Source organism: Ailuropoda melanoleuca, chromosome 16, assembly GCF_002007445.2.
Source record: "Ailuropoda melanoleuca isolate Jingjing chromosome 16, ASM200744v2, whole genome shotgun sequence".
Classification (NCBI taxonomy): Eukaryota; Metazoa; Chordata; class Mammalia; order Carnivora; family Ursidae; genus Ailuropoda; species Ailuropoda melanoleuca.
In genome coordinates this window covers 43,622,355-43,639,274 of record NC_048233.1, presented here as the reverse complement: position 1 = coordinate 43,639,274, position 16,920 = coordinate 43,622,355, and the positions used below count along the sequence as shown (strand labels likewise).

At 54.3% G+C, this 16,920-nt stretch overlaps 1 long non-coding RNA gene across 2 annotated transcripts; it reads left to right on the top strand.

Moving 5' to 3' along the window:
- The first annotated feature begins 11,133 nt into the window (after positions 1 to 11,133).
- On the top strand, positions 11,134 to 15,931 carry LOC117796823. Of its 2 annotated transcripts, none has more exons than XR_004621526.1 (2): positions 11,134 to 11,325; positions 15,790 to 15,931. It is a non-coding gene; the product is annotated as an uncharacterized LOC117796823 (long non-coding RNA). The 2 variants fall into 2 exon arrangements; XR_004621525.1 differs by lacking the exon at positions 11,134 to 11,325 and adding an exon at positions 14,979 to 15,145.
- Positions 15,932 to 16,920: the final 989 nt, after the last annotated feature.

The window sequence follows — 16,920 nt, the reverse complement described above, 5'->3', positions numbered from 1 at the left end:
GGGGGGGGCCCCAGCCCCCCAGTGGGTATGAGGCGAACCCGCATCAGGGTCTGTACTCCAGTCTGTAGGTTTGGGGCCTTGGAAGCGGGAACGTTGGGCCACCACTGGGCCACTTGTGCGTGGGACCTTGCTGAAATCTGAAATGGGATCCTGAGCCAGATGGGGCTCAGGAATTTGTGTCCTTTTGTTTTTCTTCTTCGTAGGGAAAGCTTAGTTCACTGTTTAGGATGAAAAATAGCCACCAGATGGAGAAGGAAGGACCATGAAGGATGATAAAGAAGACGCTGCCGGTGTGGCTGCAGACAAGGGCTCAGAAGGGGCACACCGACTCCGAGCAGTCGCCCTGCAGGGAGAGCCGCTCCAGCCAACGGGTGTCCCTCACTCCTCCTTCGGGATTGTCCTCAGGGTGTGAGACTCAGTTTCTCCATTGTCCTATTGGTGACGGATCTTTATCCTTTGCTTTTGGGGGATCAGTCAAAAAATAATTCATAGGTAATAAGGGTTGTCTTGAATATTTTGTAGAACAGCTAGAAAGTCTGTCTTACAAGGAGACTTTGCAGAAGTGTTGTAATTAATAGAGGTACGAATGGGATAAGTTTATGTCCTGAGAACAATTTTGTTCTCCTGGGTTTGTTTAAAAAGCAAATCACAGATATTATATCCAGAATTGTATTCTATATAATAAAATAAAGTATTACGTGGAAGACTGTATGCTAACCCCTTCCTTTCCTCCTCCCGCTCTTGCAGATTAATGCCTCTGACGGTATATAACGCATTGGCTTTTGCCAAGGAAGAACAGGAATAGAGGCATTGGGCAGACCCGAGGGAAGATTTGGTACAATTATTCAGGGAGAAGGTTTGGATCCCCATCAACACCCGAGAGTTGCCTAGCTCCGCACTCCTCTCTGGACTAGCTCTGTGTTCGTTCTTCCAGAAGATTTGGCCAACTGGGCAGAGTGTGCTCAGCTCTTTAGCGTGGGGAAGATTAAATTTCTTAGCTTGGTTGCCCGTCATTCACCTGCAAAACTCAGCACTAAAGTCTAAGGGAGGGAGCCGGCTGGGTTGTGGATTAGGTAAAAATGTATTTTTCACAAGAATGGCGGGCGTGAGGTCAAAATGAATCTACACAGCAGACCTGTTTGTAACAATTATTCGTTAGCTTAAGCGAAGACCTGTCTAGCTGGAGAAGTTTCCAGGAAGTCTCCATTCCTGGAGAAAGACCAGGAGGTAGCTGGGAGCACCGGATCAGGGGCCTGAGTCGCAGCAATGCTTGTCCTCCCTGAACAGGTTTTCCTGGCCGTTCGGAGAGACTCCTTTCCCTGGGCTTGAGTTGGGTGAGTGGAGGTGGCCGTGGGTGTGCTCACCTGGGCTGGGGGCCGAGGGAGGATGGAATGACCTCCAGGAGCTCTAGCCAGGCAGAACGCTCAGTGCTCCTTCGCTGATAGACCAAGCTGCAGATCAGGAATTTATTAGGGGCAGAGACTCATTTTCCCACCCTTTATAGCCCTGACGACTCAGAGCCAAACTCCGGCAAGGGGCTTCCTCATGGTTTTAATTAGACAATTAATTTTTTATTGGGTCGTTTGATTTCCGGAGCCGACTCCACTCTCCCTCTTATCGCCCACCTGCCTCCCAGCTGTGAACAGCCAAGGGGAGACAGGGGTATTCAGGGAGGGGTGCAGAGAAAAAAAGCCTCTGTCTCCCTTTGAGCTGGTTTGGGAGTCAGTGAGTGGGGAGGGGCGGGAATCCCTCTGCCACCGTCAGCGGGTCTAGCTCCAGAGACACTGTCCAGAGCTCAGGGCTGGGCTTGCAGGGTCTGTGCAGGGGTATTCTTAGCTGCTCTTCCCAAGCTTCTCCCAAGCTGTTGGGCTAATTAGTAACATGGGGTGGGGGAGGGAACAGTGCCCGAAATACATTAGTGGCATTTCTGTGGTTAATCCGGGTGGTGTTCTGAGGCTGTTTACCCTCTACCCAGGGATTAGGGACCTGTTTGAGTTAGAAGGGCAGAGAGAGGCCAGGGCTGGGCTCTGTCCCCCACCTGCTTGTAGGAGCTGAGGCGGGGCGCTGAGCCAGCAGAAAAAATAGAAGTGGGAGAAACCTGTCTCCAATCTATCTGCCTTATTGATCTCCCTGGCGTCCAGCTGCTGGCCTGCTTTTGAATCTTGATCTTCTCCACTCCTGCTTACCCTTCGCCACCGCCCTTGTGGTCAAATGAGAACCTGGCTGGGAGAAGTGGGGAGGGAGGAAAGAGGGAAGGGACACGGGTTTTAGCGGTGGGGGAACCCGGGGGTTCCCTATATGCCATAGATGTTCTCTCGGAGGAGGCGGGAGTTCCCCCGAATTCCTGAACATCCCCATACTCCACCCTGAAAGGAAAAGAAGGCTAGACTCAAAGAAGAACTAACGCACTTTCAGTAGCAGAAATGAGTCGCCCCCTCTTTAGAGTTTGATGATTCGGCAAGGCCGGTATTTTATTGAGAGCAGTGTTGCTCAAAGGCCTTAAAATGGAATTGTGGGGAGTGAGAGGACTGTTTCCTCAGGTGTCCTGTTGGTGGGGACATTGTCACTTGTTGTTTCAGCATAAGGACTCCTGAAAGTGTGCGGACAAACACTCACAGGCTGACAGAGCCACTCTGAACCAAACTGACAAGCGTCTGCAGACACAGAAGTGGGCTCCGAGGAGCGTCTGGGCCCGGGGCTCCGGGGCCCTCACAGAGAGAACAAGCCCCCGAAAGGATAAGTCAGGACGCCAGGCAAAGAGAGGGGCTGCAGTGACCCCCCTTGCCGCCCCCATTCTCCTCCAGTGTGAGCGCCAGGTCAGCACTGGTGAAGGTGTGGACCCGGCACCACCCCCCACTGGGGGCTCGGGAGAGCACCCCCTTCCCTTGGGGTCCGGGACTGGAAGAAATAATAGCGCATATTGACCCTGGATTGTGAGGACACAAAGATGAAAGGACCCAGAAATCAAAGGGACACCAGAAGCTCAGAGTGAAGACCTTTGGATGTAGAATTTGTTCTGCAGACAGATTTTCTGTTTCTGGGAAACTATTGAGTGACCCTCTGCTCGGCTGTGAGGTGGTTCCGTGTTGGGAGCCGGGGGGGGGGGGGANGGGGGGGACAGCCCCAGGGCGGGCCTTCTTGGGACACAGTCCTGCCTTCTGCTGGGGCAGATCCGTTACAGCCTGTCTGCTAGCTGCCGAGCTGTGCAGAGTGGGGCTCAGAAACCCACAGAAGGAAGGTTAGGTGTCTGCGGGCGGGCGTGAAGGGCCTCGAAGGCCAAGGTCATCCGTGACGCTTGTGTTTCCATGTGGCTCCCAGGAGCAAAGGCAAACCTCACAGGACTCAGGCGCTGGGGTAGTGGTGGTGCAGGGTGGGTGCGTGGGGGTCCTGAGCGGACACCTCTGGGGCAGGGCGAACAACAGNGCGAAGGCCAAGGTCATCCGTGACGCTCGTGTTTCCATGTGGCTCCCAGGAGCAAAGGCAAACCTCACAGGACTCAGGCGCTGGGGTAGTGGTGGTGCGGTGTGGGTGCGTGGGGGTCCTGAGCGGACACCTCTGGGGCAGGGCGAACAACGGGGTCAGGAACGCGGGCAAACCTCCATCCTCGAAGTGATGGGGGAGGTCAGGATCCGTCTGCAGGAGCCGGGAGAGAAAGAGAGGGGGGGTGAAAAGAATGCGAGAAAGAGGAGATAGAAAATGAAAACACTGGAAGAGAAAGAGAGCAAGCTAACAGAGACCCACACAAAGAGAGGCAGAGAACCGCCCATGTGAGCTAGGGGACCAGGCAGGCGGGCAGCCGCAGGTGGGGAAGGGAGCGCCTTGGGAGGGCCGTGGCCAAAACAATCGGCTTGGCCTCTGCTGGGGACACTGGCAGGCCAGCAGGGAGGGGAGGGGAGGGGCTGCAGGGAGGGGAGGGGAGGGGCTGCAGAGACACATGGGCTCGCGCGGCAGAGGAGAGGGGTCACCATGGACCCTGCATCTCCCAGCCCCCAAGCTTCCAGCACCGTCCTCTTGCCCTTTCCCCGAGCCCAGGGCGGAGACTGACGGGACTGCTGCTTCTCTGGGTCCTGGGTGGATTTGAATAATTAAGTCATCTGGATTCTTATGATTTACCATTTTCAATGATAAATAGACAGCGCCCAAGCCAGCCAGTTGGCAAAACTCTGGCTGCTAGTTATAATTTGTCAAGCTGCCAGCAGATTCATGTTTTATGCTAATGGAGAGAGACTCATTGACTGGGGGAGGCAGTGACCGGGTCAGCTCTTTCCTCAGGCACCCCAGAGGTCGAGAGGTCGGGGGAGAAAGGCCGAGGCTGGTATGGATTTTCTGTAAGGGTCAGGGTAATTTTATAATAATTCAGCGGGTACACACACTCTGGCATACACAGAGGGTCGTGTATGCAGGGATGTGTTCAGATCCGTGTGCAGCCACCCCCCACCGCGTGCGCGCACACACGCACACCTGCTTCCGTACATGCAAGCCTGGTGCAGAACTCTTGTACACCCCCCTTCGGCTCACCTGCGTACACACACCCTTGCTGTCACCTTCAGGCACGTGATGACACACAAACCCTAAGCCTGCTCGGCACCCAGAGAAACACGTCACCCCGCGCAGTGACAGGGCACATCTCGAGGGTGGGGAGGGACGTTTGGAGGGCCCCTTTGCCGACCATCCCAAACACTTTATTTCGGGTCTTTCCGCTCTGCCAAGCCCGGGGCACATTTCTTGCCCCCATTCTGATATTCTTCCAGTGCGGGGAACAAACGAGACCCAGGACAGTCCTGTTTTGCAGCCAGCGGGGTGTGGGTAGCGGGGCGGGCCAGACGGGCTCTGAGACCAGGCACATGGAAAGCTGCTGTCAAAATCAGCTGAATCCAGACTTTCTTTTCCATTGATTTATTTGTATATCCGTTGAAATCTCTTAGTGGCAGGAATTGCTCCTGCCGGTCATGACAGACTGAGCTGAGGTGTCCCCCATAGTAGGTACTAAATAAATGTTAGTGGAATGAGCCGCTGATGCTGCTGCCTAGGGAGACGGAGGAAATTGCCCATTTCCCTTCTATTCCTTCACCTCCACAAGCCTTTATATCATCACTGGTTTGAAAGGCCAGAGACGAGGTGTGGGTCTGGGTAAACACTTCCTATTCCTTTTTTTTTTTTTTTTACATGAAGTTCTATGTCCAGCGTGGGCTCGAACTCACAACCCTGAGATCAAGATTCTCACGTTCCACCGACTGAGCCCGCCCGGCGCCCCAAGACCTCCTACTCCTCGATGTGAGAAATCTGAGCCTTGGGTATGATTTTTAAAAATGCTAATTTTATACCAACCGAAGCAGTCTGCTCTCAACTTTGACCGCCACCACCCCCCCCCAGTGGCCTTCAAAATGGATCAGTGAGCAAGGGAGGACTGAGGAGGGAGCATCTGTCCTCCCTCCTGCCCAGAAGAGAATCTGAATTCACTGCGAGTTGCTGAGGAGGGGGCTGGAAGCAGCAGCTGATTAGTGTCACAGCGTTGAGGCTGGGGGGGACACGGGGAAGGACGAGGGGGAAGGGGAGGAACAGTTTATTTCCCTGTCCCCCACCACCCGGGAATGAGGGAGAAAACTACAACACACCGAACTGAGCAGGGACCGAGGCAGCAGGGAGAGCCCAGGGGCAGAAGCTCCTTCCAGAGTCAGGCTCCGGCATGGGCTGCCCCTGTCAGCTCTGCTGGCTGAGATTCCGGATCCTGCGAAGAGAAGTAGGTTCCCTCCTGCCCTGAGGGGCCAGTTGAGGCAAGGAAGCTGCTTTGGGCACACAGTCGGCGTCCCTTTCACCAAGGCCTGGAATGAGAGATCTCCCTTCTTTGCTGAGCAGATGTGGAGGGCTGTGGGCCCCGCTAACCAGCCATGTTCCTCGGAGAGACAGCCAAGAGCCAAGAGCCGACCAGCCTCTCCATCCGAGGGAAAGAGGACCCCGAAATGCATCAGGAATAGGGAGATAGGCTTTGCTTCCTTCCTAGTTTGAGGCTTTGACCTGGCATCACTGACCTCCCCCCGCCCCAGCACCCCTGCCCCGCTGAGGCAAGGGAAGCTCCTACAGACCCTTGCTCACCCTGGGAGAGAATGGCCTTGGGGGCACCAGCAACTCCACCCCCGTGGCCAGGGGCAGGCCGGCAGATGGATGAGGTGGGAAAAGATTTTCTGGGATGAGCCACGGGGAAGTGATGGCGATGGTCAGGACTGCTAGAGAAAACCAGTTGGTTTCCTGCACCTGATTACCAAGCTGACTCCCCATTTTGACCCTCATCTCATTCCCATATCTGCATTCACATCATGAGCTCCTGAGGGCAGGCCTCGTGTTAGCCAGGCTGAAGGTCTCAGAGCAAAGCCTCCAGGGTACAAAGACAGCACAAGGGCACCAGCTTGGGCTCAATGATGAGGCAAAGAGAGAACAGAAAGACAGGAAGAAGGAGGGAAGGGAGCAAGAGAGAAAGAGGGAGAAAGAAAGATGGGTGAAGATGAAAAGCAGCTTGAGAGAAGGGGGCGTGGAAGTTAGAAGCGCAGTGCTGGGAAGTGCTGGACCCAGGGTCTGAGAGGAAGTGCAAGGCTTCCTGGGCAGCTGGTTGTTCGAGGGCCCTCCAGCCCATCCCCAAGGCCCGTGCTGCCCTTTGAGATCAGGCCCATCTCAGTGACTTTGCCCTTTGCACTGCTGGGAAACAAAGCAGTTACCTAACTGGCTTTAAGAAACTTCTGGAAAAAAAGGAAAAAAAGGAAAGGAAAGGAAAGGAAAGGAAAGGAAAGGAAAGGAAAGGAAAGGAAAGGAAAGGAAAGGAAGAAGAGAGAAAAGAGAAAAGAAAAAAGAAAAGAAAAGTAAAGAAGCAAGGCCCCCTTAGTCAAACTGGGCATCTGTCCCCGGAAGCACACGAACAGGGCCCGGGGTGCAGGCCCAACGGGCTCCAGACACACAATCACCCCCGGCTCACTCCTGTGCTGCTGAATGTGAAGCCCCTTTGCCATGTAACGTGTGTGTGCCCGACTTCAGCGTGGTATCCTGAAAAGCTAGAGTCCACTTGCCCTATCGGAAGTGTCCTCGTTCTCTTCCAAGAAGGACTTCCTTCTCTGGCTCCTTCAGCCCTGGAAAACCTCACACCAGGCCTGTTACAGATGAACACAACCCTTTGTGGTGGAGAGAAACCCCCAGCTCTGGAAGGAGGTTTTCTGCGGCATGGATGGAGATAAGGGCGAAGGAGGAGTTTTCTCACCAATGAAGAAAATGAGGCCTTGGGGGGGGGCAGGCCTTCTCCTCACCCCTCTCCCACCTGCACAAATAGACAGGCTGACCAAAATGGCAGAAGAACCCTGCAGCACAAAGGACCCGGCTGACCTATGATCACACGGAGGCCCAAGGTCCAGCCGGAGCAGCGGAACAAGGCGGCCCCGCAGCAAACGTGGTGCAGCAGGGTCCGCGTGAGGCGCTTGGGGCCGTGGGTGAGCAGACGGAGCCGGGCCGTGTGGCCTTCCGTCCCTCTCTAAACATCTCTTGGGCTCCCTGTTCTGGGTTTGGAACCGGATCTTGACCTGCTGAGGCTCAAGGCCCCTGGGCTGGGCTGGAGGCAGGTACGGAGGCAGGAGGAAGTCCTTCTCCCGCCCAGGCAGCTGCTTCTCAGAGAAGCCGGTGGCAGAGCGCTGGTGTGAACCTCCCCACCCGGGGGGGGGGGGGGGGGGGGGCCAAGGCAGAGNGGAACCGGATCTTGACCTGCTGAGGCTCAAGGCCCCTGGGCTGGGCTGGAGGCAGGTACGGAGGCAGGAGGAAGTCCTTCTCCCGTTCCCACCTCCTTCCCCCTCCTCCCCTCCCTCCTCTGAATCGGGATCCCCTTTCGGTTAACCCGGTTTCCGGTTTCCTGCTCTCCTTTCTTTCCTCTTTATTTCTCATTTTTTCCTTTCTTTTGCTTTCTTTCTGCCCCCACCTTCCCTGCTTTCTTTCAATCTTCTTCCCTCCCTTCTGCCTTTCCCCCTTTCCTGTCTGTCTCCCTTCTGTTTCTTTTCTCTTTTACTTTTTTCCTTTCCGCTTCCTTTGCTTTCTAGCTTCCTCTTTCATTCCTTTGTTTCCTCTTTCCTTTCCTTCTTTTCCCCCCTCTCACAAAACAAATGAGTTCTGCTTCTTCGTTCTGTTCTTTATCAAAATTTCTTCATGTTCACCTCTCCCACCCACCCTCCTGGAGGCCCTTCCTCCGTCCCCAGTGTTGGGGCTTTTTCAAATCTTTTCTACCCCCACTCGTCTTTTATCTTTGTTCAAAAATTTTCCAGTCCTTTGTGCTGTTTCCTTGACCTTTTTTCTCTCTTCCTTTGTTTCTAAATCCTCTCTCTGGAAAAGGCATATAGCAAAACACTGCCCCTCCCCAGGTTGGGGCTCTGTCCTGTGTCAGGCCAGCCATCCTCACGCCATTCTTTGTCAACTTCCCTCAACTTGGGGGCCAATTTCAAGGGTCCAATAATGGGGCGGTTCCCCTTAGTCGTGAAGTCAGGGCTGCGTCCACAGCTCCTCACAATATGCCTAGAGGAGCTTTACCAAACCGTTGTCTCTCCGTCAATCCTAATAAAAAAGAGAAAGAGGAAGAGAAGAAAGGACGGAGTAAAAGAGAGACAACCCCACAAATTGTGGGAGGAGAGTGGGGGGTGGGTGGGGAAGCAGGGGCGAAAAGGACCGTATTCATCAAGAGAGGGGAAAAGCCTAGAACCAGGCACCTTCTCTTTAGTGCACCCAGAGTCTGGGCAGCTTGCAAATAGAAGCCCCAGTCGGCTCCCCAGTCAGTTCTGGGACTGGGGTGGGATAAGAGCTTCCTTCCACCCCACTCCTCTGGGTTGGAGAGGTGGTAGGGCCACAGAATGGGAAGAAAGAAAAGGCTTAGTTTGGGGGTATCCATCACCTGCATGTCTGTCCCTGGGTGGGTCCTTCTCAAGTCCACACTCTGGAGACCACATCTCTGGGCAGTGCAGGCTGGGCCCTCTTAAACCTCTCAGCGAGGCAGGCTCAGTTCCGCCGCCCGGGAGGGGCAGGTGCCGGCCGCCACAGCATTACCAGCAGAAGAACGTCCGGCTCCCGACGCGAAAACAAAGGCCTGGGCGGTTTTGAGCTCCAGAGGGAGCAGGGCCTAGTGGCCTCTGGAGGTGCGGGCTGGGCACCGGTCAGGGACACCACGCACTCCTATGAGAGTGGTGCCTCCTGGGATACTCTCCGGGCCCTCTCCAAGAACGGGTCCGAATTTGCCGGATGCCACCTGCCTGGCTCTTCAGGACACAGCCCATAGACCTCAGGTGCCACGGACAGGGTCCGGCCCAGGCTGGGCCTCCCATTCGGGTACAGGGGCCTCGAGAGTTCCCCGGGCCCTGCCGGTGCACCGGCTGCAGCCTCCGCCCTCACCTGCTTTTCCAGACCATCCCGCAAGCCAGCCCCAGCCCCTGCCCTGGCCTGCCTACTCCCCCCACTCTCCACACTGGGCCGCCCAAGTTCAGCCGCGCCCTCTGAAACCACCGTCTGCCCTTGACTCCTGTTAGAAAAGCCGTCTCTTCCTCCGGGGACTTCCCTTGTATGTGGATTGGGGGCAATCTCAGCCCCGGGAAGAGGTCAGGGGCTCTTTTCCTTGTCCTCCCTTGAGCGCTGAAGAAAGGAGGAAGATTGTGCTGGGTGGGGGGTTAGGACGGGGAGGGGCATTCCTTCGACTCCATCTGAGGGAGATGGGTCTCTGGATCAAAATGGGTTTACAAGGAAAAGCAGAAGAAATTTGGGAGTTGTTCCATCTCTTGTCATCCTAACTTAGAATCAGCGGATGGTCCTGGGGCAGCAGGGGCTGTCCCGAGCTGGGGCTTCGGACCGATAACTCCGCCCCCCCACCCCCCCTCCTCGGGAGAGTGGGAAACTGCTCTTTTCGGCTGGTACTTCTCTCCCTTTCTGCCGAGACCCCTGTGGGGATCTCCAAGCGTCTCTAAGAGTTTGCTGGGCGAGCAGGCTCGGGACATTGATAATCCACCGCGACTGGGAAACGAGCGAATGCATCCTTCCTTCAGCACAGGATGCGCGGCGCTCCTCCCTTCCACATTAAACCTCCAAACCCCAACTCTGCTCCCTTCTCCCTCTTCCTTCAAAAAACTTTTCAGAAGTTCCCGCAAGTTGCGTTTGGAGGAAGAAGTCATCACACTCAGACTCTGGGTCTCTAGGCCCCCAATTTCTCCCGCCCTCCCCAGTTTCAGAAGCAGTCCTTCTCCTACCCCTGCCTGCTGCCACCTGAGTCCCCAGACTCAGGGGAGGAAAGCTGCTCTGGACCCACTTCTGTGACAGACGCCCTGCCCCAGCCCAAAGTCCTCCGAGGGAGGGCAGATTAGTATCTGCCTGCGGGGGAAGGGGGACGGAGTACGGAGGGGAGAGAGAGACAGAGACGGGAGAGAGACGGAGAGAGGGAGAGGCAGATTGTCTTCAGGCGGAAGCGCGCGCATCCCTCCAGAGCCCAGCTCACCTGCTCCGCACCGACTCCTTCTGATTTTTACCCATTCAAAAGTTTGCTCACCTCTCAGTGTCCCAGGAGGGGCGCAAACTCGGCAATCTGCGTGAGAAGGGCGCCCCTGCGGGTGCGGGCCCCCGATCCAGAGCGAGCCCCAGGCAAGCACCTTCCCCAAAGTGCGGGCCGAAGCCGTGATCCGGAGAGGGGACGTTCCGGCGCCCGGGACAAGGGGCCGGGCTGCTAGCCCGGGGGCCGCCCGGGCCGAGTGGGCGCTATAAGCGGGTGTGGCCGGCCGGGCCGGCCCGGCAGGGGCAACTGGCAGGTCGGGCCCTGGGTCCGTGGCAGCGTCTCTTCGCTTCCTCCAGTTTGTGCCCTCTCGGGTGTGTCCCAGCCAACAACAGTCTCTGAACCTCTTCTGGGGCGGCCACTCACGGCCGGACAAGGCGGAGAGGGAGAGTGAGGGGGCGAAGGGACCCCCCCTCTTCAGCCCCTCCCCAACCCCGCGCCACCGGTCCCCCCCTTTCCTGCCCAGAGCCAAGGGACAGACAGAGAATTGCAACTAGAAATTCGATCGATCGGTACGAGGGACCACGTGGTCCAGGGTTGGCCAATGACCAGGACGCCCGGGATGAGCTAATAATGGAAGCAATTTGTAACTTTCAGTAGCTCTCTAGGCCCGGGTACAGGAGGGAGGGAGACGCGCGGAGGTGGGGAGGTGGGTACCCCCAGTCCTTCTACTCTCCTCTCGTGCAGGGGCACCCGGATTCCCTGGTCCTCTTTTCACCCGACACGCAGACACTCACAGGGGTCCCGGGCCCACCTCTGTCTAGCGGCCGCTCCAGAAAAAGGTAAGCGGGTCCTCCTCCCTTGAAACACCCCTCCCCCATCCTTTCTGGCACCTGCAAACAACGTCCCCCTTCCTGCCCCATTAGGCATTTTAAATCCGGTTTTGTTTTTCTCTTAGTTGAAAGGAAGCAATCCTTTTATATATTTTTTGTATACTCTATTTCAGATTTGGGGGAAGATTAAATTCAGATTAATATACTTTTCTTGGGGAAGGGTGAATGATAATTTTTAGGTCAATTTTATATTTTCTTCTTTTGGGGAGGAGCATTCTGCTTACGGAGAGTTCACTGTTCTTTGGGAATGAGTTACCCCTTCTGTGCCTGCAAGTTTCACTGCTCTGAAGATGTCAACTTCCCGCCTTTCTCCATCTCGTCTTCCAATTTCAGTACTTACAGACAATCAGTTAAGGGATTTTAAGTTCCTTTCTTTCCTTTTTCCCCTTCCTCACTCGTTCTTTAGCTGTTACTGAATCTCCATGATTTTTTTCCCTCCGTGTGAAACTTAGTTTGTGTTCTCTTTGTGTTTGGTAAATGAATTTATTGTTTAGGAAACTCTATGGGAGTGTGAACAAGGTCTCTTGATTAATTCCAACCCATCCTCTTTTGAAGAATAACTTACTTGAAGTGTTTTATGTCTTATCCTCATTTCTGTTTATTTTAATCTCTCAATTTTGTTGTATTTCAACTCCTTTTAAAACCTGACTTGTTCTTTAAATTTAATCTTTTATATGTTCAACCATTTTTAAAGTTTTTATTTTATAAACTTCACCATCTTACACATTTTCTTACCCTTCCCCAGCTCCCTTTACACTCCTTTCTCCTCCATCTCAGGACCCTCACCCCCATGTCTACAATTCCCAGCTTCAAATTTGACTCACCCTCTTAGCCAAGGAGGGACACCTAGGAAGAAGAAATGATATGCTTGGTCAAAGCCTATCTTCAGGGCTTCTAGTTCTGGGCACCTTTAGTAGGCACCCCCCTCCCCCGAGCCAGAAAAATCAGGAAAAGCAGAATTTCTGCTTGACTTCTTAGCCTGGGACTGAGCTCTTTCTGCTTGGCTTTATTCTGGGCAACTCTCTGATACACAAAGTTGAATTTTGTATTTTCATCTTTTCCCTAAATTCTAAGAAAGTACAAGCAGATTTTTTTTTCTCCCCTAAATATAAGCTGCTAGCTTAGGGTAAGCCCGTTGGGTTTTTACCTTCTGGAAGAAGATTCCCAGAAGAAACACAATGTTTAGTCCTCTCTTTTACTTTGGATTAAGGTGGAGGTGGCAGGGATTAGGGTACCCCATTTTGATCTCTGGCTCTGGCTTGGCCGAACACAAAGAAGGAAGAGTGAGCTGGCCTGGGGCTCCATCACTTCTGGTCAGTGAGTTCTGGCTTAGGATAGTTTGGGGTAAATCTCGGCTCTGAGGAAATTCTTTTTTAGCATTACTGTGAAGTAAACCATCGAGATGGCATGATGTGGTTCAGCCCCTTCAGATTCATCACAGACACAACAATCAAATTACCAGAGTAATCTGTTTCCCCAAGATGCACCTCCTGGGACTTTGTCCGTTTCTCTGAGGGAAACAGACCCCAACTCAGCAGCAGTCAAACTGCCCCTGCCCCTCCCCTCTGAGTTCTCCAGCTCCGTGGTCACATTGACATTCCGGGCACATTTGGCCCAGCCCCCGTCCCCGCTTCTCCCAAGTATGAATCTAAATTACTATTAATAAGGGGCCGCTCCAAGTTAATTGGCATTAAAAGAATTCATTTCAATTTGTTAATATTAAATGAACGCTCTGCACTTTAGCTCCCTTCCTCTCCCTGGATTCCCAGATGAGTGATGGGAAGTGGGGGCGGGGGAGTAGAATGAGGATTTTATTTCTGACTCTCCAACCTAGCCAAGGCAGTGCCTCCCCTGGGGGCTAGAGCTAGGCGCAGTGGGGGCCTGACTGGGGAATGTCCCATGGTCTTGTCTTTTTCTTTCTTTCTTTCTTTCTTTCTTTCTTTCTTTCTTTCTTTCTTTCTTTCTTTTGCTTTCTTTCTTCTTTTTCTTTCTTTCTTTCTTCTTTCTTTCTCTTTCTTTCTTTCTTTTTTTTTTTTTTTTGTGAAATGTATCTGATTCTGTGGGAACTGTGGGAGAGGGCAGAGGGGAGCTGCTGAGGGAGAGGGACCGAAAGGTTTAAAGGTTTGTAGGTCTTAGTGGGGGAAGAGGGGGGAGTGGGGTGGTAGCAGGGGGGATGGGGAGGGAAAGGGACAGAAGTGAATGGGAGTGGTTGTGGGCTGTGTGGGTAAAGCAGATTTGTGAAGAAAGGTGCTAAAACCCATCTAGAGAAGGAGGAGCTGGGGGTGAGGGAGGGAGATGGGGGGCAAAGCAACTAGGGGTTCTGAAGCTAGCTAGCTGTGGGACTTCAGGCAAGTTGCCTAACTTTTCTCTGTCTTAACTTTCTTGATCTGTAGAACTGGGTAAATACACACAGTAGCTATCTCAGGGCGTTGTTTGGGATTAAATGAAACACATGTGATATGCATTCCACCGTACTTGGCACATAGAAACTACCAGTAAATGCTAGCTCTTATTACAGCAGAGTGGCTAAGAACATGGCTTCTGGAGCCCCGCGGCCTGGCTTTGAATCTCAGCCCTGCCTTAGGCTAGCTCTGTGACCTTGGGCAAGTTACTTAACCTCTCCAGAGGACAGTCCCTTCATCTGCAAAATGGAATTAATGGCCCTAGCACGTAGGCTGTTGTGCAGACTGAGGCCGTGTGTGTGAAGTGCCTAGAACAATGTCAGTGGAGTGGGAAGCACGGTAGAACTATTAGGTATTGATGTTGCTTTTCTGATCCAGGAAGGTTGGAGTAGAGACATGGAACCTCTTAGAGGTCAAGAGCTCCATGGATTCTCTAAGAGCCTGATCAGACCAACCTGCCCACCCCCATCCCTGAATGTGTCTAACAACTGGGGTGTATGTGGTGAGGGTAGGAGAGTGAAACCCTTGAGACCTTGGGGGCTGGGGTGCCTGAGTTCTTTCTTGGTCTCTGCCATCATTCTTGGGTTGGCAGTGCCGCTCAGTGCCCACAGACTTCAAGGGGCAGTCCCTTCTTGCCCCCCCACCCCCGAAACAGCCTTGGTGGGGGAATTACTTTCTTGGTCTAATACCGCCCTTTGGTAGAGAGTAAGTCCCTGGAGTGTGGGCTCGGGGCTGTGGGGCAGAGCAGAGGAGACTGACGTTCCCTAAATCCCCTCGAGCTGTGTACCAGCCCCCCCCATACTCAACCCCTCCAGATGGGCCCAAAGAGAAGTGACTTGCCAAAGTCATAAAACTAGAAAGTGGCAAAGTTGGAATCTGAGCTCTGATCTGCCTCACAACCAGTCTGAACCCCCGAACATTGCTGCACACTTTCTGAAGTGGGGGGGGGCAGTTCCCTGAAGGGAGAGGCAGGGCACATGGAAAGTTGTGAACCGGTTGAGGCCAGGACCGTGGGGCAGTTCCCGGATCGGGCTGGGGAGTGAGGGCTGGGGGTGGGAAGGGGCCGAGTGGGAATGTTTCTGTCAGGGAAGACTTGCTGCAGGTGGAAAGCATAGATAGGGGTCAGGTGGGAAGGGAGTGAAGATGGGAGGTAAAGAAGAGGGAGGGAGTGGTACACTGGCCAGGCGGGGGGTGGGGGGGAGAAAAGGCCATGAGAAGGCTGGGTGAGGCCAGGGGACAGGGGTCAGGTTTGCTCTGCTGGTGCCAAGTAAGATCAGTTAGCATTTCTTGACCAGGGCCTCCTCTGGGCCGGACACGGACATTATAGACCGGTGTATCCTGTGTAAGGCTCACAACAACCCTGGCAAGTAAGCTGCTTATTCCTATTTCTAGAAGAGTCAGTTGCGGCTCAGAAAGACCCCGTTTCAGGTCACACATTTAGTAGCTGGATTTGCCTGAGCGGCCTGCAAAGCATGGCCTCCCGGCCCGGGGCTCGCCCTCCGCTCCTACTGCACCCCCACGTTTGCAGTCACACCTAGTGACGGGGAACGGGGTAGAGCGTGGGACAAGACCGTGAGAAAGGGGCAGGTGGGGTGTGGGGACAGAAGCTCGTCTCACATCTTTGTGAGGAAGATGGATAGAAGGGAATTCTCTCTGGAGCTAGGCCTCCAAGTCACTGTCCTGTGACTGTTGTTCTTGGAGGTATGGCCTTTGGGGATCATAGTGACCTCGTGGGGATCACGTCGTTTTTCTGGACTGTGGTCTCTATTTCCCCTCCTTTGAAGGGGGAAGAGGAAGAGGGTGGCGCCGGTGTGGGTCTGAGCCCTTGATTAAGACTGCTAGGCGTTCGATAAAATCCTTTCTCTCCTTGTCGCCTGAGAGCCTCCCAGCTGGAGGTGCAGCCACAGGGCAATGGAGCCAAGTGATGTCATCAGAGCCTTAAGACGTTGGGTAAGTTCTCCTTTTCATGAGCTGGGCCAGAGTCGCCTGAGGCTGGGCTTTGACCACACAGCTGAGGAGGAATCCCTGGGAGAGCAGAGCAACGCTATGGAAGCGAGCCGAGAGTCTGACTGACCGGGTGGAGCCGAGCCGCCTGCCGTCTGGAACCGCTCCGTCTACACGGCTACATGAGAAATAAACGTGTTTTCTACGTGCCACTGTGTTTGGGGGCCTTTGTGTTCTGGCAGTGTTGCCTTCGTCCTTCCTGATTCCCTCTCACACCAGCTTTGTCTGTTCCGAGCCCCCCCCCCCCCCGGGATTACATCAGATCACGGACTAGTTCTAATAGTGACGTTTACCGAGTGCCAGAGAGCACACATGTCGGTTAGTGTCACCCTCAGGGCGGTCCTCCGACGTAGGTATCACTAGCTCTCTAACTAGTTCTCTAACTTACCGATGAGGAAACCGAGGCCCGAAGGAGCTGAGTGATGTGCCCGTGGACACCGGGTAAGCGGTCAGACGGTGGTCCCAACCCCGGAGTGTGCCGAGCCTGAGCTCTCCACTACGGGGCAGGGCCCCTCCTGCAGACGGAGAAGGGGGGACCTTGGAGATCATCTCGTGCTCGGCCAAACCCCGTCACCGTCATCACAGGGGCCTGGGCGCCTGTCACCCCCACCCTCCCTTCAACACGAGAAGCCCGGCTGGACACCCGTGGTAGATGTTGGGTTGCTTCTTTATATTGTATTTGACAACAGGCCCCCATCGCTAACACCAGTTTTAACCCCCTGATAAATTTAACCCTCCCCCTCTCTTATTACAGTTGAGGCTTAGAGAGAGGAAGTGACTTGCTTAAGGTCAGTCGCTTAGTTCTGTAATTTTCTGAAGCCAGATGAATTCTCTTCCCACCCTGTCAAGCAGCGAGGACAGAAATAACCCACACCAGGCAGGGGGCCTGTCTCTCGTCCGATAATGCTTCAGGATAGCCAAGCCATGTTTCCCTCATTTCCCCTGTGCCCCTCCCGTTGGATACCTGCCTCGGGGAGCCGCCGCCCTGGCCCTGTACCTCTTGTCTCGCCGCCTCCTCACCCGGATGGCCGAACGCAGAGGGAAAGGAAAGCAGGGGCCGGAGCCAAGAGCCCTGACTCCTTCAAGTCTTTCCACATTTATATCTCCCTCCTCCCCCTAAGCCCCTTCTGAGTAGCCC